The 25,769-nt window shown below is 47.0% G+C and overlaps 1 pseudogene; it reads right to left on the bottom strand.

Moving 5' to 3' along the window:
- Window positions 1-23,264: 23,264 nt before the first annotated feature.
- On the bottom strand, window positions 23,265-25,278 carry LOC146210068 (uncharacterized; annotated as a pseudogene).
- Between the last annotated feature and the right edge of the window lie 491 nt (window positions 25,279-25,769).

Here is a 25,769-nt window from a genome sequence, read left to right as displayed (position 1 = left end):
TGTGTTTTTGTCGCATGCGATCTTTAAAAACATGCGCTTGCCGTGCTACGAAAAAGCAAGGTTGCCCTGCTTTTCTGTAGCATATATGTGACGTCATGAAACATTAGCAACCTGATATGCGGTAACTGTCTTACTTGTTTTCTGTGGACACCGCAACCACGCCGTAAGGGAAGGGAGGAAGGTGGGAGTAAAAGTGGAAAGAGAAAGAGGAGCCGTAGTGGAGGACTACTGAGTAATTTCGACCATCTGGGGATCTTTAACGTGCGCTGACATCGCACAGCACACGGACGCCTTTTCGTTTCGCGTCCATCGAAACGCAGCCGCCGAGGTCGGGTTCGAACCCGGGTACTCCGGCACAGTAGTCGTGTGTCTCATCACTGCACCACCCCGGCGGGTCAGGAAGCGGAGCGACGTGCTCTGACCTCACAGCGGGTCGAATATGAGACGAGCCAGGAAAACGAGAAGAATCACAAACAGAATTTCTTGCAAGCGACGGCGCCAAGATGCAGAGCGCAATAATAATAATAATAATAATAATAATAATAATAATAATAATAATAATAATAATAATAATAATAATAATAATAATAATAATAATAATAATAATAATAATAATAATAATAATAATAATAAATTAGTTCACAGGAAAGAAAAGGCGCTGTATCTGTCGCACGCTCTGTGGACACCTGACCCACGGCCGCTCAATGGAGGCGAACTTGGGTGCGGCCCGTCGCGTCGCCCGGAAGAGCCGTATTGCGCCTAGTTCTCATCGCCACCGCTACGGGAAGAGTCCGGGCGGAGAGCTGCGCGCAGCGGCCGTGGCTGTGCTTTCGTTTCGGCGTCCGCGTGGTCGGCGCTTGCTCGATTTAGGATTTATGAGCGGCGTTTCACACATTATGTGATGCTACGTGCAAGTTTGCTATTGATAAGGTGATAGCGGCATGTCATCATCTCTGGGCTTTTCCAAGTCATTTGCGGTCTTCCGTTTACAACGAGAATCGAGGCAGTCGTGTGCTTCGCTGAGTGGGCACCCATTTAGTTGCGTTTCAACCACTGTAATAACGTATTAGATATTACAATCTTGAAATCGGGACAAGGTTTGGGGCCATTTATTCAGCGCGCACTTTTCTGGAAACTTACAATTGAGGACGTAGCGTTCAACATTATTGTTCAGCCAGTTCCTCCGTTTTCACTGGAAATAATATTCAAGTGGGTACCACCACCTAAGCATACTAGCTAACACAAACTGTTGCAAAAGAAACAACACTAGACAGCCAGTTCATCGACACGCCCGCAGGCTCAGGAAATTTTTTTTTCGTTTGGTTATGAAGTCGCGTGATCGGCGCTTGCTCGATTTAGGATTTATGAGCGGCGTTTCACACATTATGTGATGCTACGTGCAAGTTTGCTATTGATAAGGTGATAGCGGCATGTCATCATCACAGAAGGCACGCAAGCTTATATTACAAGCGAAGAACTTTCCTCGAAAAAGGTTTATGTGCAAGCGTGGTTTTTTCCACTGTCTGATTGATGTTGCCTGTCCAATTGGTCAGCAGTGGTCGCATTAGTTTGGTTAGGTCCTTAGTGTGACTGCGGTCTTCTCTCTCGCAAATCAACTCCGGAAATTGCACAAAATAGGGAAGAAGGGATGAAACTAACATGTTGCATAGCTTGCTTCTTCTTCTGACCTCCGGGCACTTCATCACCTTGCTAACAAAGGTGCATGGTGATTTTCAGATACCTTAGGCATCCGTCATCAAGAATTTTGATAAGTCGAGGGTTTTGCAGGAATCACAAGGCACAAAGTTAATAAATGGATGGGGACTAATACAATTATTGACACTCTAAAGTAAGCACTAGAAGGTATTTAAACTTTGGTAATATATATATAATGAAAACACGGGCAGGCACTGAAAATAGAATAAATAAAAATGTTTCATGAGATTCTGTAAATTATTCATACTTTCTCTTCAAATCGACGTGCAAGGTGATCAGCCAAGAATGCAATCGGTGCTAACTCTATCTCAGCTGCTCGTGCACACCACACATGAATGAATCCAAGCTGACTCGAAAACTCTGTCGCAGCAGACGTGATATGGCAGTTGGCAAGGTACGACTTTCTTAACCGCGAATTCCAAGTTTTATATCTGCTGATTGTTGATAGGTGCATTTGCAGACCGATGCTTGCAAGATGCCAACCTGCACAAAGCATGGCAAAATGTGTATAACACCAGTCGATATTTTTTTTTCGCTAGTGGTACCTTCAGTATTTTCTCCGAGGTGAAAACTGCAGCCCTTGCGTCAACTTTGTCGTTCCCGCCTTTGAATTGCCTTAGGCTGCTAAAAAGCGATACTATAGACCCGCTTTCAGAGCCTGCTTTAGGGCGTCTCGGAAGCTGAAAATAAGATTCGGGTAAATGCAATGCACTAGTAAGGCACAAAGAAGACATTGTTATAAGATACTTGATGTGATCAAAAAGGTACTTAATTTGCGCCACTGTGGATCTGATTGTCATGATTGTTGCTTCGTATGTTTGCTTGGGTTAGCCTTTGCTTTGACGTGCCTGCTTGGACCTGAATGTCTTCGATGTGGCAAAGTCCAACTCTAACCAAGATAGTCACTCGTCATCTGACAAATAGAGCGGCTCCTCTTGGTGTCTCCATGGCTTAACTTATGCGATGTTGGGCAAGGCATACCATTTTGATATCATTGTCATAAAAGTGATCGTGGCGCAGCTATCTTGAAACACACATGCTTCAGGATGACACGGGGGGTTGTGCAGGAGGAAATGAAGTGTAGCTATAACAAGTGGGGAAAATAAAGCTATTGACCTGCGCACATTAATTTTTTTAAGGTTGTTTGGCTCAACATGAGCCCGCGTGAGTAACTTGTAATGTGGGCAGTTCGGGAACACGGAGGGGACAGCTGAAGGAAGCAGGATCTTCAGTTTTATGTTCTTCCTGTAATCGTCATCTGTGAAGTGTAGTGAGTATACCAGTGACTTGTCACTCGGCTCCCACCGGCTTCCTCTTCCATCCTAGCTCTCCCGAGATATGTTTTTCAGCCATGCTGCTGGACGTTGTGAATCGCACGGGAACTCATGGTAACCGATCTTTTCTTGCTTTCATGGTGCACAGCGGCACACAGCAGTTGCCTGGCATGGTGCTGCATACGCTTAGGACGCTGTTATGCTGAGTAGTCAAAACGATAACACGCGCCAACCCAGCCAGCGCGCTCCTTCCGCGTCGTCTGCTCGTCCGTGCCGGCGGCGTCTTGTCCTGGAGTGGTGGCGCCCTCGCGGAGAATGACGGTGGAAACTGTAACTTCTCCCAATACGCGCTTCCCCAGCCATTGAGGCGCGACGCGACGGGCCGCACCAAGTGCGCCTCCATTGAGCGGCCGTGCCTGACCCGCGCTCTAATGGAAGAGAGGGAGGTGGGAGAGAAAGTGGAAAGAGAGAAAGGGGAGCCATAGTGGAAGGCTACGAGTAATTTAAACCACCTGGAGATCTTTAACGTGCACTGACATCGCATAGCACACGGACGTCTCTTCGTTTCGGCTCCATCGAAACGCAGCCGCCGGCAGAGCTTAACCACGGCCGCTCAATGGAGGCGCACTTGGGGGCGGCCCGTCGCTATACCGTCGCGTCGCCCGGAAGAGCCGTATTGCGCCTAGTTCTCATCGCCACCGCTGCGGCGCCACCGCTCCGTGACGAGTCCGGGCGGAGAGCTGCGCGCAGCGGCCGTGGCTGTGCTTTCGTTTCGGCGTCCGCGTAGTCGGCGCTTGCTCACTTTGGGATTTATGAGCGGCGTTTCGCACATTATGTGATGCTACGTGCAAGTTTGCTATTGATAAGGTGATAGCGGCATGTCATCCAATTATAACGAGAATCGAGACAGTCGTGTGCTTCGGTGAGTGCGCACCCATTTAGTTGCGTTTCAGCCACTGTAATAACGTATTAGATATTACAATCTTGAAATCGGGACAAGGTTTGGGGCCATTTATTCAGCGTGCACTTTTCTGGAAACTTACAATTCAGGATGTAGCGTGAAAACTTTATTGTTCAGCCTGTTCCTCCGTTTTCATTGGAAATAATATTCAAGTGGGTACCACCACCCAAACATACTAGCTAACAGAAAGTGTTGCAAAAGAAACAACACAAGACAGCCAGCTCAGGCAATTTTTTTTTCTTTTGATTATGAAGCCGCGTGATGCACAGAAGACACGCAAGCTTTTTTTACAAGCGAAGAACTTTCCCCGAAAATGGTGTATGTGCAAGCGTGAGTTTTTCCACTGTCAGATTGATGTTGCCTCTTAAGTTGGTCAGCAGTGGTCGCATTAGTTTGGTTAGGTCCTTAGTGTGACTGCGGTCTTCTCTTTCGCAAATCAACTCGGGAAATTGCACACAATAGGAAAGAAGGGATGAAACTAACATGTTGCATAGCTTGCTGCTTCTTCTGACCTCCGGGCACTTCATCACCTTAAACAAAGTTGCATAGTAATTTTCAGATACCTTAGGCGTCTATTGTCAAGAATTTTGATAAGTCCAGGGTTTTGCAGGAATCACAAGGCACAAAGTTAATAAAAGGATGGGGACTAATAAAATAAAATTATTGACTTTCTAAAGTAAGCACTGGAAGATATTTAAAGTTTGGTAATATATAAATAATGAAAACATGGGCAGGCACTGAAAACAGAATAAATAAAAATGTTTCATGAGATTCTGTAAAAATATTCATACTTTCTCTTCAAGTGGCCGTGCAAGGTAACCAGCCAAAAATGCATTCGGGGCTAACTCTGTCAGCTGCTGGTTCACACCACACATGAATGAATCCAAGCTGACTCGAAAACTCTCTCGCAGCAGACGTGATGGCAATTGGCAAGGTACGACTTTCATAATCACGAATGCCAATTTTTATAGCTGCCTAATTGTTGATAGGTGTATTTGCAGACTGTTGCTTGCAAGATGCATGCAACCTGCACAAAGCATGGCAAACAGTGTATAATCTCAGTCGATATTTTTTTTTCGCTAGTGGCACCTTCGGTATTTTCTCCGAAGTGAAAACTGCAGCCATTGCGTCAACTCTGTCGTTCCCGTCTTAGAATTGCCTTAGGCTGCTAAAAAGCAATACTATAAGCCCGCTGTTGAGGGCCTGCTTTAGGGCGTATCGGAAGGTGAAAATAAGATTCGGGTAAATCCAATGCACTAGTAAGTCACACAGAAGACATTGATGTAAGATACTTGATGCGATCAAGAAGGTACTTAGTTTGCACCACTGTGGATCTGGTTGTCACGATTGTTGCTTCGTACGTTTGTTTGGTTAGCCTTTGCTGCGACGTGCTTCCTTGGACCTGCATGTCTTCGATATGGCAAAGTCCAACTCTAACCAAGAGAGTCACTCGTCATCTGAAAAATAGAGCGGCTCCTCTTGGTGTCTCCATAGCTTCACTTATGCGGTGTTGTGCAAAGCATACCATTTTGATATCATTGTCATAAAAGTGACCGTGGCGGAGCTATCTTGGAAAACACATGCTTCAGGATGACACGGAGGGTTGCCAAGGAGGAAATGAAGTGTGGCTATAACAAGTGGGGAAAATATATCTATTTGCCTGCGCACATTCATTTTTTTAAGGCTGTTTGGCTCAACATGAGCCCGCGTGAGTAACTTAACTTGTAATGGGGGCTGTTCGGGAACACGGAGGGGACGGCTGAAGGAAGCAGGATCTTCAGTTTTATATTCTTCCTGTAATCGTCATCTGTGAAGTGCAGTGAGTATACCAGTGACTTGTCACTCGGCTCCCACCGGCTTCGTTTCCGTTCTAGCCCTCCCGAGATGTGTTTTTCAGCCATGCTGCTCGACATTGTGAATCACATGGGAACTCATGGTAACCGATCTTCAGATCTTTTCTTGCACTCGTGGTGCACAGAGGCACACAGCAGTTGCCTGGCATGTGCTGCATACGCTTAGGACGCTGTTGACACAGGCACCGATGACACGCATGCAGAACTATCAGAACCACGCAGTTATGCTGAGTAGTCAAATGAAAACACGCGCCAACACGGCCAGCGCGCTCGTTCCGCATCGTCTGCTCGTCCGTGCAGGCGGCGCCTCGTCATGGAGTGGTGGTGCCCCCGCGGAGAATTACGGCGCGAACTGTAACTTCTCCCAATACGCGCTTCCCCAGCCATTGAGGCGCGACGCGACGGGCCGTGCCAAGTGCGACTCCATTGAGCGGCCGTGGCTTAACAATCAGCGCATAGCATCAGCAAACGTAGAATGAGAGTAACAAGGCAAGGAGAGGAGCGGAGATGCCCGAGCAGAGAGAGGAACGGCTTGACATTGATGCTGGTCTGAAGAGCGAATAGACGGAGCATAACCGCCGAGTTGGGCCTATGCAAGAGTTCAGTCAGCGGCAACTAACTCTCATTTCTAAACATAGATGACCACAACAAGCTCAGCGAGAGAAACGTGCTCCTCGAATGCAGAGATCTAACTTGAAACGACTTGGGCAAGTCAGCTTGAAGCATCAAGCCGACTTAAAACGCCCAAGTCGCCAGCGCGTTTCATAGACGCTCACGCCGATTTGCTTTGCCAAGACAAGCACATGCTTCGTCAAGTCGAGGTCGTGCTTCGACTTGAGAGCACATTGCTCGTCTGTGACCGTACATAGCTGAGCTAAGCCAAGTTTTTTTTCTTAGCTCCTTAGGAAGTGGCTGCTAAATAAAAACGTTATGATTCTCACTTGGAGCAGACGTGACATTGTTGCAGCTTTGCTTTAGATTACTTCTTTTAAGAATGGAGCGCTTTTTACCTCCTTTCTGAGATAAATGGCGAAGTTCAGTTCAGTTCAGTCGTTCAGTCATGTCGGACTCTTCGTGATCCTATGCACCATATCACGCCACGCTTTCCGGTCTCTCACTATTTTCCTGACATCACATAACTTCATCTGCAGCGCCTCGAGGATGCCATCTAACCATCGCGTTCGCTTCCTACCCCTTTTCCGGTGACCCTCAACCTTTCCCAACATCAAATCTTTCTCCAGCGACTCATCTCTTCTCATCAGATGACCAAAGTAGCTGAGCTTTAACACCCTCCGAAAGCCAAATGGCGAAAGGACAGCGCACAATAAATGAGGACGAAGAAACACGGAAACGAACAGGCCGGGCGTTAACTACTAATTTCTGAAATCATTTTCTAAAATCAAGCACGATAAATACCGTACACTAGACCACATGATAAGGTCGTCATTTGTTTGTTTGTTTGTTTGTTTGTTTGTGGGGATTAACGTCCCAAAGCGACTCAGGCTATGAGAGACGCTGTAGTGGAGGACTCCAGAAATTTCGACCACCTGGGGTTCTTTAACGTGCACTGACATCGCACAGCACACGGGCGCCTTGCGCTTCGCCTCCACCGAAAAGCGGCCGCCGAGGCCGCGATTCGATCCCGCGTCCTTGGGAACAGTAGTCGAGCGCCGTAACCACTGCGCCACCCCGGCGGGGGGTCGTCATTTGAACGACCGCAATATAAATGTATATTGGTTCGTGTTCACTCCAACCAAAGAAGACGTGATGGATGAAAAATGGTGTAGGAAGGAAAGTCAGAAGATCGAAGGGGAAAAGACGAAATAAAGCATGGAAATGGGAACTTAAAAACCTAAAACGAAGGTCCGAAACGAAACGAAAAAGGCCGCATCAAAAGAAATCCTAAAATCATCGCAGAAAAAAAAAAACAAAAAACCGTAGTCAATCAACTAACAAACAGCCAACAAGAAACAAGGTGAAAAAAAAAACAAAAGCAGGCGGCCAACAGCAAACATGGCAAAACAAATCATCGCAGAAAAAAAAAAAAACCGTAGTCAATCAACTAGCAAACAGCCAACAAGAAACAAGGTGAAAAAAACAAAAGCAGGCGGCCAACAGCAAACATGGCAAAACAATGATGTGCCCCGCCGTTGTGGTGCAGTGGTAAGAAGCCCGACTACTGTCTGGAGTTCCCGGGTTCGAACACGGCGGCTGCGTTTCGATGAGCCCCGCCGGGGTGGTGCAGTGGTTAGACGCCCTCCTTTACGGCGCGGTTCAGGTGTCCACATGGCAAGTGTGACAAATACTGCGCCGTTCCCTTCCTGTGAACCAATTTATTATAAAACAATGAAAAATAAAACAAAACAGCACGGAAGGTTAAAAAAGAAACAAAAAGAAAAAAAAAACATCGCAGAAGAAAACAAAGTGAGAAACACTGAGCCAAAAAAATGCTCTCGACACAGGTGGCCATTATAGTGGCTGCGTCTAAAACTAGCTCGGACACCTTCTAAGAACTTCCGCTCATTGTCTAGTAGAAAGATTGAGGGAGAGCTGACGCATGCGTCTCCGGCCTTATTTCATTCAATTTCCCTTTCCGCTTTGATGTAGCCAAGAACTTCGTGTTCGATTTCAGAGGCCGGTGGGGCTGATTGCAGGGTTGACAGATGTCCCCCCGACATGCTTTTGACATCAAGGAAGTGCTCACCGCATCTTTAGTTAAAACAGCGCCCAGTCTGACCAATATACACTGTTCCACATGCGAGAGGAATCTGGTGCAACACTGTCTGGCACTTTGTGTACTTGCTGGCATGCTTTACAGTGCAAGCTGGCTGTTTCTGCCTGTTAACTCTCCAGCAAATCTCGGTCAATTTGCATGGAGCCGAGAAGCTGTCATCCCCATCAAACCTCACTGCCACCTTCTTGATGTTATGCGACAGCTTGTGGATGTGCGGAACAACGATCAAACTTTTCTTTTTGGCTTTCATTCTTTTTTACCATTAGTCACATCCTGAAGTAAGGCTTCGCACAGGCCGGAAACCAAGGAAGTTGTGTAGCCTGCAGAGTACAGGCGAAACTAGTCGAAATTAGAATCGAGCATATGTTCACAGCTCTTCGTCAGGGAGGCCAAGTGCATTAGTCGTGATCGCCCCCTTCACCAGTCTGGAATGCGCGCTGTTTTAAGGCAAGAGACTTTTCTTAGACCTCACGTTGTAAGCCCAACATGCATGTGCGTCGTGAAAGAGCAACATCAAATCCAAAAACTAAATCGTGGCATTTTTGGCATTTCGCAGGTGAAATTCAACCCTTCTGAAGAAGCCTTGAACAATTCAACGACACCAATAATAGTTCTTTCTGTGGCTGCTGCTGCAGTGCCTAGTAAATCGACTTAATTAGAAGATTTTGCGGAAAATTCCAACCACATGCCGGAGGTTCTGAAACACCAACACTATCCGCCCCTTGTTATTGATGATGTCATCCGAAAAGCGGGAATAATTAATCGCAATGGATTGTTTGTGGAAGGCCGGAAGGCAGCACAAAATAAACACCACGCAAATCTGATCTTATCTTTCGCAAACAGCCTTCCGAACGTAAAAAAATACTAAAAAAACACTTTAACATTATTGAACAGAGTGATCGCCTCTTCAAAATTTTTTCTGTAGTTCCGCGCGTTACATGCAGACGACCAAAAAATTTGCAAAATTATGTAGTCCACTCTACTGTCGATAAAGCAGATCCTGTGGGTTGCTTGCCATGTGGAAAGAATAGATGCCAAGTTTACAAACACGTGCAAACAACGACCACGGCAACAACGAACAACGACCACGGCTCACTCTGATTTTAAACACTCCATTCGCGGAAACTTGAATTGTAACTCCAGGAACGTGGTATACATGCTCGAGTGTGGCGAGTGCCAAATGCAATACATAGGGCAGACCGAGAACCCCTTCCGAATTCGATTCAATAACCATTGCGCGAACACTAAATCTCTCCCCCACCTTCCCCTGTCCAAACACCTTCAAAAGAAGAAGTCACGAATTCGACAAACTCAAAGTTATCCTGTTCCAGAGTGGCTTCCTTAGTAACCGCGAACGGGAACAACGAGAATCGTACTTTATTTTTAAATTTAATGCCCTACAGGCCGGTATGAATGAAAGCCCTGGCACCCTTCCTCCACTTCAAAGTTCAGTTACCCCGTAAATTCCTTCCTCAAACACACCCAAGCTGCCAAGTCAAGCTTATTGCAAGTAGCCCAAAGGAATGTCAGCCTCCCCCACCATACGCACAATGAAGGGCACACAATGCCTGCTTTGGTCGCCTGTAGTCATACCTGTTACCTGTTACTGTACTTCGTCCCATGTGCCCTGTTATTATTATTATTATTATATATTTTTTTTTCACTTTCCACTTGCAGGTTTCATCACTCCTCATCTGCACCTGCATTTTACTTCAACAATACCATTGTACTTTCCTCGTTTTTCTACTCTCCACCTGCAGTTCATCACTCCCCATCTGCACCTGCTCTTTACCCCAACAATACCATTGTACTTTCCTCCTGCTAAGCCCCGCTTTGCCTCTCCGCCACCTGCTTCTTTTCCGCTCTTCGCCTTTAAATCTACCGGCATCGCTTACATTCGCACTCCTGATGAAGGCCAACTTCTGGTCGAAACGTCGAGTCCAATAAATGTTTCTTTAAATGAAGCGTACCCTTCGCTCTATAGTTTTTTAAAGCGCCCTAGTATGTTAAATGTTCTCGCATCCTATATATATATATATATATATATATATATATATATGTGAAAGGGAAATGACGGTGCCCATTATAATACAATGAAGGAAAGAAGCCAACAGTCATCGAGGCCATGGAAAGCATTGGGGATTGTACTTTGTCTTTTTTTAATTTTTGACTTCGGTAATTACATAAATTAGTAATGCAATCTGTTTAGGGGAAAGATAATTAGACACAAAGTACAAGGAAAAACAACGTGCTGATGGTGGCAACCGAACCCGCGACCTCCCAATATCGCATCCGGTGCTCTCTCCGAATATTGCGTCCGGTGCTCTCTGGAAGAGCACCGGACGCGATATTCCTCTAACAGCACTGCTAAACTAGCTTCACTAGCTAGGGTTCTAGCGTTAAACGTTGCCAGGGTCAGTTTCCAATGGCGGCCTGTCCAGCGGAGCCAAAAATTCTTAGCACCCCCCGCTGCGTCACAGGTCTCACCGCCGCCATGGTCAGAATTGTTCCGCAGCCGCTGGTGACTGAGGGCTGGGGTTTGGAGCCAATTAAGAGAGGTTGCGACTAATTACTGCACCAGGGTGGCAAACTCCTTTTCCGGTGAGGGAGTGCGTTGCCGGAGGTGTGCACTGGCATCAAGTCGCACCCCAAACCTGTTTATGCAATTCCATCGACACTTGAATTTTTTTGTCCGGTGGAGAATTGCGCGGTACCGGGGTTTGAACCTCTTACATATATATATATATATATATATATATATATATATATATATATATATATATATATATATATATATATATATATATAAATTTCCTTTTCAACTATACATGTAAGCTGCCAGCCGTGATCTGTTAGTACTTGCCCATTGCGCTGCTCCTCTTTCTGGTAGTTCTATTTATTGCCTTGTTAAGTATGCCTTAACAGGGTATGTCTTTATGACATTGCCTTGTTAACTCAGGGGACTAACGGCTACAAATGATAAATGATCTAGACAGGAGAAGCAAAGCTAGGTCTAAATATTAATATTAAGAAGACTAAGGTAATGCTGAACAGCCTGGGAAAGGAGCAGCAGTTTAAAATAGGCAGCAAAGCATTGTAAGTGTTTGCGAATATGTTTACTTTGGACAGGTAGTGACCGGAGACCCGGACTACGAAACGGAAATAACAAGGGGAATGAGATTAGGATGGAGCGCATTTGGAAGGTATTCGACCATATTGATTAGCAGCTTACCGGTAATACTCAAGACGAAAGTGTATAACAGTTGCATCCTACCGCTGCTCACCTATTGGGCTGAAACAGGGAGGCTAACGAAAAGGGTTCTACTTATGTTGAGAACGCCGTAGAGGGAAATGAAAAATAAAATAGTAGATGTAACGTTAAGAGATAGGAATCGCGCAGAGTGGGTCAGAAAAAAAACTCTTGTTAATGCCTTGTAGTCGAAATTAAGCAGAAATGGGCATGGTCAGGGCATGTATTTCGAAGAGAGGATAACCGATGGTCTGTAAGAGTAACCAAATGGATGACAAAGGAATGTAAGCGTAGCAGGGGGCGGCAGAAAATTAGGGGCGTGGATGACGATTAAGAAATTCACAGGGGTGAAGTGGATGCAGCTAGCACAGGAATAGATTAATTGGACAAAAATGGGAGAGGCCTTCGCCCTGCAGTGGGTATAGTCCAACTGATGATGATGATGACATATTGCATTCTCGTCAGGTGATGATTGCGCTTACTACGCATCTGCTTTAAGCAGCGGCGTTCTGTTAATACTTCCAGCTATTCGCTGCCTAATGTAAGCAGTGATTGATGAACATTAGTTGTTTTTACATTACTTTAGACCTCATGCTTGACGTTTCTTACTGGGATTTTAATTATCCTTTGAAATTCATTGGGTACATTGAGTTACTTACAAATGTAATGTCTTCATTGAACAGGAGATTTTTAAATGCGTTCTCCAGACGTCCAAAGAGTAGCGGCTACACTACGTAGATCTATATCCATACGTCCCCTAATTTCACCATATTTTCATCATGTAGGCGCGCTGAACAATTCACTAACACAAGACAAGACTGATACGTGCGCGAACTTTCAGCTGTTTATTACAAGTACTCCTCTCCTTATATACACACATGCAAAGAAAACATGTACAAACACTTGTCAGAAACAAGTTGATAAGTGCAATTCATCAACCCGTAACACCTGAAGCACCGCTTTCCATCACGCTGCCTGTTAACAATTGGATCTCTCTGCTCGTCAGCGCTATCGACTGATCGCTTACGCATTCCGTGGAACCGGCCCGTGCCATTTCATATGTTTCAAAGATTATTCTTTCTCGCCGGTCTGTGAAATGTTCGATTACAGCAGTTTCTTCGAATATTGGGACGTACGTTTTACAGCTGTTACGTACTTGGCGAGGTTGCTTGGATCGTTAGGTTTGCCACAGTTCCTTCGATGTTCACCCAATCTTATGTTTATGCATCTTTCGGTCTGGCTCACGTATCTCCTGCCGCAAGACAGAGGAATGCTGTACACAACACACTTATCACAGTTTATGATCTTGTTTTGGTGGTCGATTCCGCATGTTGCGCTCTCTCTTTTTCCTATCCCGAGAGTTAACTTTTCTGCACATTGAGGTTAGCTGTGGGGGGGGGGGGGGGAGGGGCTGGAAAGACAACGGGTGTTTCATGTTTTGCTGCAATTTTCTCAAGTCGGTGCGGTAGCTTGTGTATGTACGTTACCACAACCGGCCTCACCCTTTCTTTTCCTTTCGTTTTCCCAGTTTCTCGTCCGGTTACCTCTTTAATCAACTTCTCTGCTCTTGCACCAATCAAATGTATGGGAAAACCACTTGCGGCCAGCCTGTCAACTTGCACTTGTACACTTCTTCCCATTTCGTGATCACATGATTTCTTAACGCACTGTCGGAGGGACGAGTATGCTACACTCCTTTTTACAAGCTTAGATTGGCATGTGTCAGATCTCATTATTGGCTTTCCACCTTTAGTTCTGTACATCCAGCATGTATGATCCGGGTACAAGTGTATTTCAATGTCGAGGAACCTGATACGGGAGTTTTCCGGCATTTCATGCCTAAATTCCAGACCTGCGAGCACCGTTCTAAATTGCTCTAATCAGTTCAGTTCAGTCGTTCAGTCGTGTCTGACTCTTCGTGACCCTATGGACCATGTCACGCCACGCTTTCCGGTCTCTCACTGTCTTCCTAACATCACATAACTTCATCTGCAGTGCCTCGAGGATGCCATCTAACCATCGCGTTCGCTGCCTACCCCTTCTCCGGCGACCCTCAACCTTTCCCAACATCAAATCTTTCTCCAGCGACTCCTCTCTTCTCATCAGATGACCAAAGTAGCTGAGCTTTAACTTTAGAATTTAACCCTCCAATGAGCAGTCAGGGTTTATGGTCGACAATATCAACTGATTTAATCTTCTGGCAGTCCAAGAAACTCTCCGGAGTCTGCGCCAGCCCCACAATTCAAACGCGTCAATTCTTCGGCGGTCAGCCTTTTTCACGGTCCAACTCTCGCATCCGTACATCACAACTGGAAAGACCATAGCCCGAGTTATACGGATCTTGGTTGGCAGACTAACGTCTCTGCTCTTTACTACGCGGTCAAGGCTAACCATTGCTCTCTTTCCCAGAAGCAGGCGTCTCCTAATTTCATGGCTGCAGTCTCCTCCAGAGGTAATCGTGGAGCCTAAGAAGAGAAAATCTGTCACAGCTTCCACTGCTTCTCCATTGATGCTCCAGGACTTGATAGGGCAAGACGCCATGATCTTTGTCTTTTTAATGTTCAATTTAAACCCAAACTTCTCACTCTCTTCTTGTAATGGCATCAGAAGTCTCTTGAGTTCCACTTCACTTTCTGCCATTAAAGTGGTATCATCCGCAAATCTAAGGTTGTTGATACGTTTCCAGCAATCTCCACTCCAGCTGAAGACTCTTCCAGGCCGGCCTTCCTCATGATGCACTCTGCATATAGGTTAAATAGGCAGGGCGACAGTATGCAAACTTGCCTCACTCCTTTCTCAATCGGAAACCAATCAGTAAGACCATACCCAGTTCTGACTGTGGCCTCTTGCCCTTCATACAGGTTCCTGAGGAGACAGATGAGGTGAATTGGAACTCCCATCGCTTGGAGAGCTTGCCACAATCTGCTGTGATCTACGCAGTCAAACGCTTTCGCATAATCAAATTGCTGTAATACAGGACCAATATCAAGCGACTTGATCATACGGTAGGGTAAACAAAGTAGAAAATCATCCACATACCGGAAACAGGCCAAAAACCCAAGGGCCTATAGATCGTTTCTCAGCGTACGGTCGCCTTTCGCCACGTACAGATTTGAAATCAAAGGCGCGATGCTTGCAGATCCCGTTTCGTTGGCCGTGTGTGTATATAATGAGAGAAGTACTTGTAATAAGCAGTTGAAAGTTCGCGCACGTACCAGTCTTGTCTTGTGTTAGTGAATTGTCTCGAGTTAGTTCAGCGCGCCTACACGATGATGGAAAACCAACTAGCCGCCATTACAGCATTGTTCACCATATTTACCTTTTCCTTGTATCCCCAAATGTTCGCGTTACGATTGCGGATGTTCCTTTAGGTGTTTTGTAAGGTTCGTCTCCGTAACCAGTTTCAACGTAGGCGCCACCGCGGTTTCTGGATGGCGATCCTGAGTCATTGTTGAATAGGAGAGATCATATCAGACCTTATCAAAATCTGCCTTACAGCAGAAACTTTAATTTTCGACTCTGCAGCCTTTTGGTGGTCGCACGCTGCCATTCGGATGTGTATGAACTGTATCCAACAAATATTAAAGCACTGTTTAATAAAAAACGACCTTCGCTACATTAGTGGGCTGACGCTCTCACCAACTTCGATGGTGCAGTTGCTGGCCACGTATCCGCTGCTGACGTTGGTGGCGGTGGTGATCGCGCTGCTCAATCTGGTTCCCGGAGGGCTGGCGATCCTCTGTCGGCCCCGTGGTAGCGCCGTCGACTTGGAAGACCCGGAGCAAGCCGGCCATGACCGTGTCCGCCTGGCCATGCTCAGAGGGCTCATGTCCTTCTTGTTGCTGGTTCTCGCGTCCGTGTGCCAATGCGGCATTTATTTTACTACTATAAAAACCGCTCTTTCTTGTGTCGTTCTTACCTCATGATGTACTGTTGTTTAGGAAGAAGTGAAATTTGAAAACGCACGCGTACAGAGAACAATTAGTGACCATACGGCTGGCTTATGGAGTTGTGACGATATTAGCCGCGATACACACACACGCGAAACAACAATCAAGGAGGACGGAGATGCACCACATTGCGATGCTTCCTGCGAGGAGCACACTACTCTGTTTTGACTTTCAACTCTTGTTGTCTTGAACTTCATCCATCAAAGAATAGAAAACATCAAAAACAAGCTAGAGGGAAAAATAGCCTCTCAGTGAACCTTTGTAATTTCATTCTAGCTTTTGCTTAGTCAGCTCATTTCTTTCCAAAACGACTAATTATGTAATTTATTAATTCACACTTTTTGTTCAAAATTTCCGAGGTCGCAGCGTCTACATTAAGGCTTTATAATCAGGCATTCAAGGCAGCCTTTAAGATGCCAAGGTCTGTAGATATAACGAACAATCCTTCTCCCACCCCCTAGAGGGATGGCGAGTTTCGGAGGCGTCGTAGTTAAGCAGGTAGTGGAACGTGAGAACTTTTGAACGCCCCTGTACCGGACCATAGTGCTTCGTGCAAGAATGAAGGGGCTTCACCAGGGATTCATTCACGCCCTTGTGTGTATCGTGTCCTTTGCGAAATCATTTATTTCTGGTTGCCTGCAGGAGAGTTCTGCTTTCTTAGGAGGGCTTGACATGCAAAAAATAACCGTGTAACAAAGCGTAAGCCTGCGGGGCACTCCGTTCTTAACTCTCTGTGAGTAAAAGTGCATGTGATCCAAAAATACGAGTTGTGCCAAAATCTCATCGCATGAAATGTTCCGGTACTGACCGATATCGACAAGGCTGGCATATCTTCAGTGTAGAACCTTTTTTGCGGTTTGCGAACAAGTTAACTTCACATCGGCAGGTAGAAAACGTTAGCTGTACGTTCCCTCTAACCTTAATGGGAATGTTTTTAAGCCCGCTACATTATTCTTCTTTCACGCCCTCTCAGTGTAGGGCGCTACAATACTGGGGACACAAGCTCAGCCTTCAAGGGCATAAGCTCGTCGAGAGCATAAGCTACCAGCTCTCACATAAAATCCCTCTTTAATGAACGTGCCTGCATGTTCTAGAGGTAACTTGAATGTAAAGGCTGATTCTAATATCCCATATGAAAGGAGCGACCTGAGTTGGCAGCTCCTGCCATAGGGGTAACGTCAATTCAAATGTCATGGTAGGCTGACTACCCTCCCGCATGAAAGGAGAGGTCGACACAGACGCTGAATGCTCGAGCTGGCTAGCGTAGTGAAGCTTCCGCTTCAAAACACCACGATGACGATAGGCAGGAAAACAATACGCTTATCAGCTATATTCGTGGCAAGAAAAATTCAACGCGGATCAAGAGAAATGGTCTTCCTGTATGAAAAAAAGTATCCTTGATTTGAATACTTTCTGGCTTTCAGTAATTAATGGCAACTCCTCCACGTTTTTAGCGGCAAGATATATTGGCCATAAGTTGTCACTTAGCACGTTGTAGCGGTCTCATGAAAGGCGAGGGAAGGATCGCTTTATGCGTTTCGGAGCGAGCAAAAAATAAAACAAGTGGGCAACAAAAAGCTTACGAATGGCTGTAATCCCAAACGCTTTCAGCAGCTGTGGATATGTAGTCTCGCCATTGATTTTGGGCATGCGGGATGTCTTTAAACACAGGTGCCTGATAATGACTGGCTTCGCATCCAACTCCATCTACAGCAGCAACGTTTACAAGCTGCCTGACCACGCCGAGCACTTCCGTACCATCCTGGTCGCCTACGAAGAAGACGTGCAACGCGTAAGAGCTTTTGATATTGTCATCAGATTTGTTCTTCGGAACGTTGTCTCGTTGTGTTATTCATAGTATTTGCAATATATGCACGCGCACGCACACTAACGTTCATGTTCCTATAGCAAGCAGCCCCGTCCGTTGCGATCTTCTTCTGAACCGGGTGGGAGCTCAGCAGGGTGTCGTTGAATGCCGCAGGCCTCGCACAGGAAAGCCGTGCAAAGGGTGAATATATGTTGGGTAGCTTTCAGAGTTCAAGGTAAAGTATAGAGGCTGGTGTTGGATGCAGGGACTGGTAGCGGGCCTAGCTGCCCTTTGCCCATAATGATTGAGAATGTGGTACGTAACAGAAGTGCGGCGCAGACTTCTTTCAATTGCAGCTAAAAATGCTTGACGTGGATGACTCGTTTGTGACGAAAGATTCAGGTGCTGTTTTTGGCTTCCTCAGTTCATTAGACAAGGCCTTAACTGCCTTTTCTCTCGACGTAACGAACTTGTTTTATTGATTGCCACCATAGGATAGTTTATTGTCCTGTGTTTAGGCTGCAATCTACAAGTACGGCGCTGTTGATTTTCAAGGCTGCTGTTTGAGTTTAAGAGGTTTCTAGTTTTTATAATTCGTCCTGACAACTAGTTTTGTAGCCCTTGATAATAACACTTAAAAAGCAGAATGTTTTGATTGGGTCGTGCATTGCACCAATTTCAAGTGATTTATTCGGAGCTCGTTGAGGTTAGGCCCTTTGTAAGCAACAGGAATACCTCGGCATTTTAAAGTCCTTTGCATATGTTTGTGATTTTGATACCTTTGCTCTTATTGACTCCGTTCTCATTTTTTTTACACAAGTCGTTTGTTTTTGGAGACTCTATTGTCTCGTGTATTTTAGCCTCTATTAATGCGTGTTTGCCCAAGCTCGATTGTAGGCGACAGGTTACCCCATCGTTTCCATTGACGAGGGCCTGCATCGTAAATGGAAATCTGAGGCTGGCATGAGTGACGTGCAGAGAGCAGAAAATAAGAGAAAAGAAAAAGAAAGACGAGAAAAGAATATAACTGTCGTTCTCTACGTTCATGCATGGGTTCTCTTACGATCTTAAGAAGGTGTAACGATCTGGCATCAAAGTCTTGTACGCCGTGCCAAAGAACCTCACCAGCCTGCATAGGTTATGTTGTCCTACGCGCGGTCGAAAACAGGCGTGCATTGTCAAATGCCGAGACGCTGCCCTGCCAGAGGGGGTCGTTTAGAAAATTCCCTTTTCTTGTGGTAGGCACTATATATATGCCATCCTGGTCGATGCCAGAACTTCCGGCTGCAAGAGCACGCTAAAAAAGTCTGTAGCATACCCGTAGACAGACAGTTGGCAGCCCGTTGTAAAACGTGCGACCCTGAAGCCAAACGATTGCTTTGTGTCGTCACCGCACCAGCCTCACCAGGAAAATTTCGTGGCGTAAACGGCATGTGTCAACTTTGTCGGCTCTTTTCCTCCTTTCCCCTTGCCAGCCGATGATGATGTTGATGATGAAAACGTTTATTTGGCTTAGATTAAGGAAAGGCTGTTGGGTTCCTAGTCCGGGACACCACTGATAAAAGCCACTGCCCGTCCTCTTTCGACGAGGGCTCGTTAATCCTCGAGGTTCAAGCTGGACCGCGCCGCCTCCCAGCCTTCCCACGCTGGCTGATTTATTATGTCAATACTAGTATTTTGTTGGCAAGCCCATACCATATGATATAAGTTTGCCTTCTGTTCATAAAATTTGCACTGCGCCGAAAAGGACTCGGGCTCAATGGCGTGAAGTGTTGCTGGATTATTAAATGACATAGTAACCTTCGAAGATGACATTCTTCTGATTTACTAAGACCCTTAGCGGGCCTCGGTAATGTCTGCCTTTCAAGGCGCAAATGCTGTAATATCTCTGAATATGTTGTTAGCGGAAAGAGGGAGCAAGGGAGGACGTAAATCAGCAAGGGAGGACGTAGAAGGACTCCGGGGAAGAAAAGCTCGGGCCGAAGCTTGTGCGCGCTCGTTTCCTTCAACTCCCTGATGACTTGGTACCCATATTATCTCCTTCCGTGCAGCTGAAGTCCTACATTAACTCAGAATTTTGCAGGATAGCGGCGTGATAATGCAACGCATATAGTTTCTGTAAGCTGTCTGGGAATCTAACTAGTATTTCGATGCGGAGTGCGTTGCTGCCAGGGCTACAGCCACTTCCTACATAGCCTGCGTATCCCCGTTAATAACCGAAAGCCCGTCCACGACCTGCACTTGGTGCACCACTGATATTGTTGATATCCCCGCTACAGGACCGGCAGCGTCCACGAAGTAGGCTCCTTCTTCTCTTGAACAAGATTCGTTCATCTTCTTGCTTCTCGCCACTCGTCTAGCATGATGATGCTCCGGGTGCATGTTTTTGGGGAGCGGAAGCGTAAGGAATTTACTCTTCCGCTCTTTAGGTATATCTTGTCTCCCAGCCACTTGTCGTGGAAAGCAAATGTTCAAATTTTGTAAGACCCTGCGAGCAGTCTTGGTTATGGCCAGTCGCATTACCTGGCTTGTAAGATGGGCGTAAATCAGTTCATCAGCCGTATTGTGTGCCCCCCAGCTGTCTCAGACGCTGCGTGGATGGTTTCATCGGTAACCCGAGTGCCTTCTTAAAAGCAGTTCGTCTAGGTGGCTTAGATCGGTTTTCCGCACACGAAGGTACGGGGCCACGTACACTATCCTGCAGATGATAAAGACCTGTATTAGCCTAAGGGCATCTTCTTGCATAACGTTCTTGGTTGTGATCCGAGATAGCATACAAATGACCTGTTCTCACACCATTCGGAGCTTGGTGATCGCTGCTGCGTTTATTGCCCTTCTTAATAAGCATCCCCAAAACCCGTATTGTTTCCACCTCGGGAATACGTGTATCATGGACCGAGATTTCCAGCGGTGCTGTATCCCCTTCCCTTCCTGCGCAGGACGAGGAGCTCCGACTTGTGCGGGGAACAGCGTCCTTCTGCATACTTTTGAACCGTAGTAGCCTCCTCCATCTGTCCCAAGCTGCCCTCCGGTTTCCATGTGGTTATGCCATGCGCTTAGAGGGCATGGCGGATTCCCTTTATGGCATTAAGTTGTTCTGGCAGGTGGATGAGGGCAACGTTGACGAGCAGTGGAGAAAGGACCGCTCCCTGAGGCCCATGGGTATCGGCTCGGACCTTGTGTCGCCAATCTTGATGTGTGCTTACCTATATTGCAAGGAAGACTTGATGTAATTAAAGGTACCTTTTCTGCAGTGAGTACCCTGTAGGCATTCCAGAATCTTGGGGTGCTTACGTTGTCGAAAGCGCCCTTAAGATCCAGCGCAAGTATGACCCTACTGTTGCACGGGGGATTGATAACCTCCATCTTCAGCTGCACTAACACGTTCTGGGTTGACAAGTGTGCTTTAAACTCAAACATCGTGTGAGGCACATTATCTTGGTCTTCTATATACATCAAAAGTCGCATTTGTACCGTTTTCTTCATCACTTTCCAGGTTTGGGAATAAAGCTGACACCAGCCGTCTTCCACGCGTCGGGTAACTGTTCACTCTTCAAACATTCGTTGATGTACTGCGTGAGATGTTGAAGCGCTTGCCGATTGAGATTGACAAGCAATCCCACCGTCACCCTGTCGTTCACTGGTGCCGTGCCCCTCCTCATGGCCATAAGCGCCGCCTGTATTTCCTCAACATCGAACTCTCGATCCAGGTCTGGATTCTCCATGCCCTCATAATCTCTTATTGGCTCGTTGTCTTTCATTTCACATAGGTACTTGCCCTGCTGGTGAGGGCTACAACCGTGGTCCGTGCCTGCGAAGCCATGCAGGGCTCTCTTGAGGTTACGTTGCTGATCCCCACGGGACTTGGAAGGCTCTATCAAACATCTAAGAAGACTCCAAGGCGCCTTGGTGCTAAGGTGTCCTTGCAAGAGTCGCATTTAGCCAACCAGGTATTTTTGGCTAGGGTCCGTCCATACTCTTCTGCTTGCAATGTTAATTGTGCGATCTTGATCTTCAGCTTGCGGTTAAGTTCTTGCTTTTTCCACCGCCGTGTGAGACTTCTTCTGGCCTCCCATAGATGTAGTAGGTAGTTGTCAGTGGACGGAATGTTTTCTGAGGTCTTAAGCGTACATGTAAAGCGGTCCCTGACTCCCAGCAATGACTCTGCCCACTCCTCGTACTTTTCAAGGCGCGTTAAGCGTACAGTCTTCCGCCTTTCGGAACAACGACCAGTCCGTGAGCCGGGCGTGCCCGCTCGGTTTGCGATGCTTAGTGTAGTCGACGCAGATCTTGAGAATGCAGTGGTCACTCCCCAAGGTTTCCTGTGTGTTGTACCAATCATAGGTTCTAGCTCCCTTAATCAAGAGAGGTCTGGACACGTATCTCTCGAGACACTGTTGCCGATCCTCATGGGATGCTGCCGGTCAGTAAGAATCGTCAATGCTAGGTCCGAAATGGCTGCAGCGAGTTTCCTGCCTTTAATATCCTCCTTACTATAACCCCCCCAGAAGCTATATGAGAGATGCACTTTTTAGCAATTGCGCTGCCTTTTGGAAAATTTCATCAAAAGACGCCCCCCTGTTCTTCGGTCGACTATATATGTTCAACACATACGCACTTCTGCTAGTACGTACGTTCGGTAACAGCTGAACAAATGAATGTTCCACCTCAGTTACTAACTCCAGATCGATTGTCACAGACGTGCAATCCCTATGCACCAAAATGCAAGTGCATGAGTTGTTTTGATGCGTGCTGTATGGTCTGAGTTTGGCTTCCATATTCACATTCCCTTCCTTCTAAACCCTCTGCAGTTCTACTGTAGAATCACCAACTTAGGAGGGCGGGTCATGTGCAACGCTAAAGGAAGTCGCGCTTCGTGCGCCCCTCCGGTGTCGGGTAAATCATCAGCTCCAAGCTGCCGATTACCCACCCGGCAAGTTAAATTTAGAACCTTCGCACGCGTACATTCAGCAAGCTCCTGTGGTTTTCGATCAATTCTGATTTCAAAGGCTTGTAGCTTAATTAGACGGAGCTCCAAGATCCCCTGTAAGACCCGCTCGACCGCTGCTTGAATGCTCCTCTCAATAGCTGCCTGAACTTTTTCTCCATAATAGTTTGAAGAGTTCCCGCGAGGCTCGTCTGTATATTCTGCATTATACGAGCTTCCAAATGCGGAAGGTCGTTCTACAAACATCGCTCGACAACCGCTTCAATCCCGGCTTCTTTCTCTGTGGCACCGGCCCTCTTATCGGTCTCCGGCGCCACTACGTTACTGTTTCCCTCCTTTTCCTTTTTCGCACCCTGAGGGACAAGAGTTAGTGCCTGCTCAGTAGAAGGAAGGGGAGCATCCTCCTTAATTGCAGATTTGCAAGGAGAATTCTGGCATGAATTCACCCTCTACCGATGCCATCTGTTCCTGACTTTTATATTTCGCTAGCTCCTGTTTTAGTATGCTATTTACCTCCTGAATTGTTTCAACAGCCAACGTGGGAGGCGGGGTAGTGACAACCCGTGCTCAGCTCACCTTGCTGCCCGTGGTTTTCTCCGACTCGGCTCCTCCAAGCCTCTTGTCACCTGGGCGACCACTTCCTTCAGGCCCCTGCTTCTTCCGCGGTTGCGGTCCAAGCCCTGAATTTCTCTGGTCATCTCTGGATTGACGCTGATGCCTGTAGTGCTCACCACCAGGCTTCCGCCCGGCTCCGGGACGATTCCTATATTTTCAGGTGCAGTCTGCGAGGCTCGTGAAATGGGCATCCCCGCAGACTAGGCATCGGGGCTTGCACTCGTGACCCTCTCGAGTGATGTTTCCGCAAGCCCGGCACAGAGTTTCTCGTGGATTAGGGCAAACATCCACCCTATACCCCACTGTCCGCAGCGGGTACAAGCTGGTGTTGTCTTCCAGTATAGACGGACGGGCACAGGTCCCCCCAGTAGAACACGTTGAACGTTGCTGTACGGCCTTCGAACATAATCACCGCTGCGTTCGACTTTCCTAATTTCCTCACGCCTACCACGGGAGTGCCTGGCGAGTAAATAGCTTGAGCAATATCTGCTCCTGACACTTTCGGAGCCAATTGAATTACTCCACGACACGTATTTTCGGGCATCTTGAGGTAGATATGCACCGCTTGCAATTAGCCGCAATGTGCAGATTCTTGACCGCGAGGACTTACCAAATAAGCTCTGCGTTTCAAATTCCAACCGTGATTATACCCCAGGCCGGCCATGTTGCAAGCGCCTGTGATTTGCGTTCGATGCCGGCAGCAGCATATATAGCTTCTGCTATCTGATTAGTACCCTTGAAATTTGGCAAATTGAGCATTCCTCTGGGTTTCATGACAACAGAGTCTTCAGTGCCGAACTTGGGCACCACCTCTGGTTTCCAACGCTTCGGTTGAAGCGGTTTGTTTGGCGCCGAAGTGGGGTCATGGCCGTCAGCAGCTTCTCCACTGCGCAAGCGTTCCTGCCGTTCTGAGCTCGCGTGCCTCGCAGACGCTCGCTCTTGCTCTTCTAATTCCTTCCGAATAGCACAATCAGTGGCTTCATCGAAGAGTGGCTTCTTCGCAGCCTGTAGCTCCACTACTTGCATGCTTTCTGGATCGTAGCCCCCGTAGAAGACTCATGACTGCCGTGCCTAGTGCCGCATCAGTGGCCCGGCGTCGTCGCCAAGCCTTAGGCTTAGCAGCTTTGCTAAGCCTAAGCGCACGTTAAAGATCCCCAGGTGGTCGAAATTATTTCACTCCCACCTTCCTCCCTTCCCTTACGGGGTTGTTGAGGTGTCCACAGAAAACAAGTGAGACAGTTACCGTGCCTTTCTCTTCCTATAAATCAATCAGCTTCTGGTCGAAACGTCGAGTCCAATAAAATGTTTCTTTAAATGAAGCGTACACTTCACTCTCTCTCTCTCGTTATGTATATATATATATATATATATATATATATATATATATATATAGCCGCGAACCATTGAGATTTTTTATTTGTGCTTTTACTGCAGCCGCCGGCATGCGGCCTTTCTTTTTTTTTCAATTGGTTCACAGGAAAGGCCGGTATCTGTCACACTTGCTCTGTAAACGCCTGAACCGCGCCGTAAGGGAAGAGAGGAAGGTGGGAGTAAACGTTAATTGAGAGAGAAAATCGGTCTATAGTGGACGGCTGCGGAGTAATTTGGACTACGTAGGGATCTTTAACGTGTTCTGACATCGCACAGCACACGGACGCCACTTCGTTTCGCCTCCATCGAAACGCAGCCGCCGTGGTCCGGTTCGAACCCGGGAACTCCGGCACAGTAGTCGGGCGTCTTACCACTAGCACTGTGATTCAAGCACGTGGACCGTTTCTGTATTCTTTTTTCATGCTAGATGTCACGACACGCACCATTATCAGTTTCTTAACGCGCAAGATCCGTCGAGATGTGTCTCGAAGATTCTGGACACCCGCGTGTGTTTCTGCAATGTTCGAGGTTACTCTAGCCGCTGTTTGCGGCTTTATCTAGGTGTTTCTTCGCCACCTTTCAATTGAACGTTGACGGCTGCACCTGGGATTCATAATTCGGCGACCAACGAGCACGTTGTTGATGTTGTTGTGGCTGTAGGAAGGAGGAAAAGAAAAAAGTTGGAGGACGCTTAAGCTTCGCCTTTAAGAATGGAACGCGATAGCACAAGAGACACCGTAGTCGCCCGGCACTGGTAGACTCAACTGCTTTCATTACACGTCTCCAAGGGCGAGCTCATCTTCCGACGCTTCATCATCATCATCATCATCAACATCATGAAAACGTTTCTTTTTTTGCCGAAATGAGACTCCTTTTTGGACCCCCCGGCACGCAGGCCTAAGGGAGCCCTACTGAGGAGCTTCGCAAACTAAGGTCTGGTGAAGACACATTGTTGCTTCACGGCCTCAGTCGCCAGGCAGATGGCTTGTTGCTGTTGAGCGCGGTTCGCCGATGCTTCATACCATAGAGGTGACGTCATCGCTTCGCCTAGCGGTCTCTGCGAGAGAACCTTTCAGCTCCAGTTCGCGCGTACAAGCGTTCTTTCGCTTACAATGCGGCTGAGGCGTGCACTGAGAAGGGAGGCTCTGTTTCGAATTTCTACATAGAGCAACTTGCTATACTCATTTTTATTTATTAATCCTTCTGGGACGTAGAAGCGCTGCCAGCCACCTTGCCGAAACGCGCGGGCCTCAAGTTGCAATCGTAGTTCGTCGGCAACATCGTTGCCGA

This window comes from Amblyomma maculatum, chromosome 1, assembly GCF_055883805.1.
Source record: "Amblyomma maculatum isolate TAMU_Amacu chromosome 1, ASM5588380v1, whole genome shotgun sequence".
In the NCBI taxonomy this organism is placed as follows: Eukaryota; Metazoa; Arthropoda; class Arachnida; order Ixodida; family Ixodidae; genus Amblyomma; species Amblyomma maculatum.
Note: the sequence above shows the minus strand (reverse complement) of the source record. Positions and strands in the feature narration are given on the sequence as shown.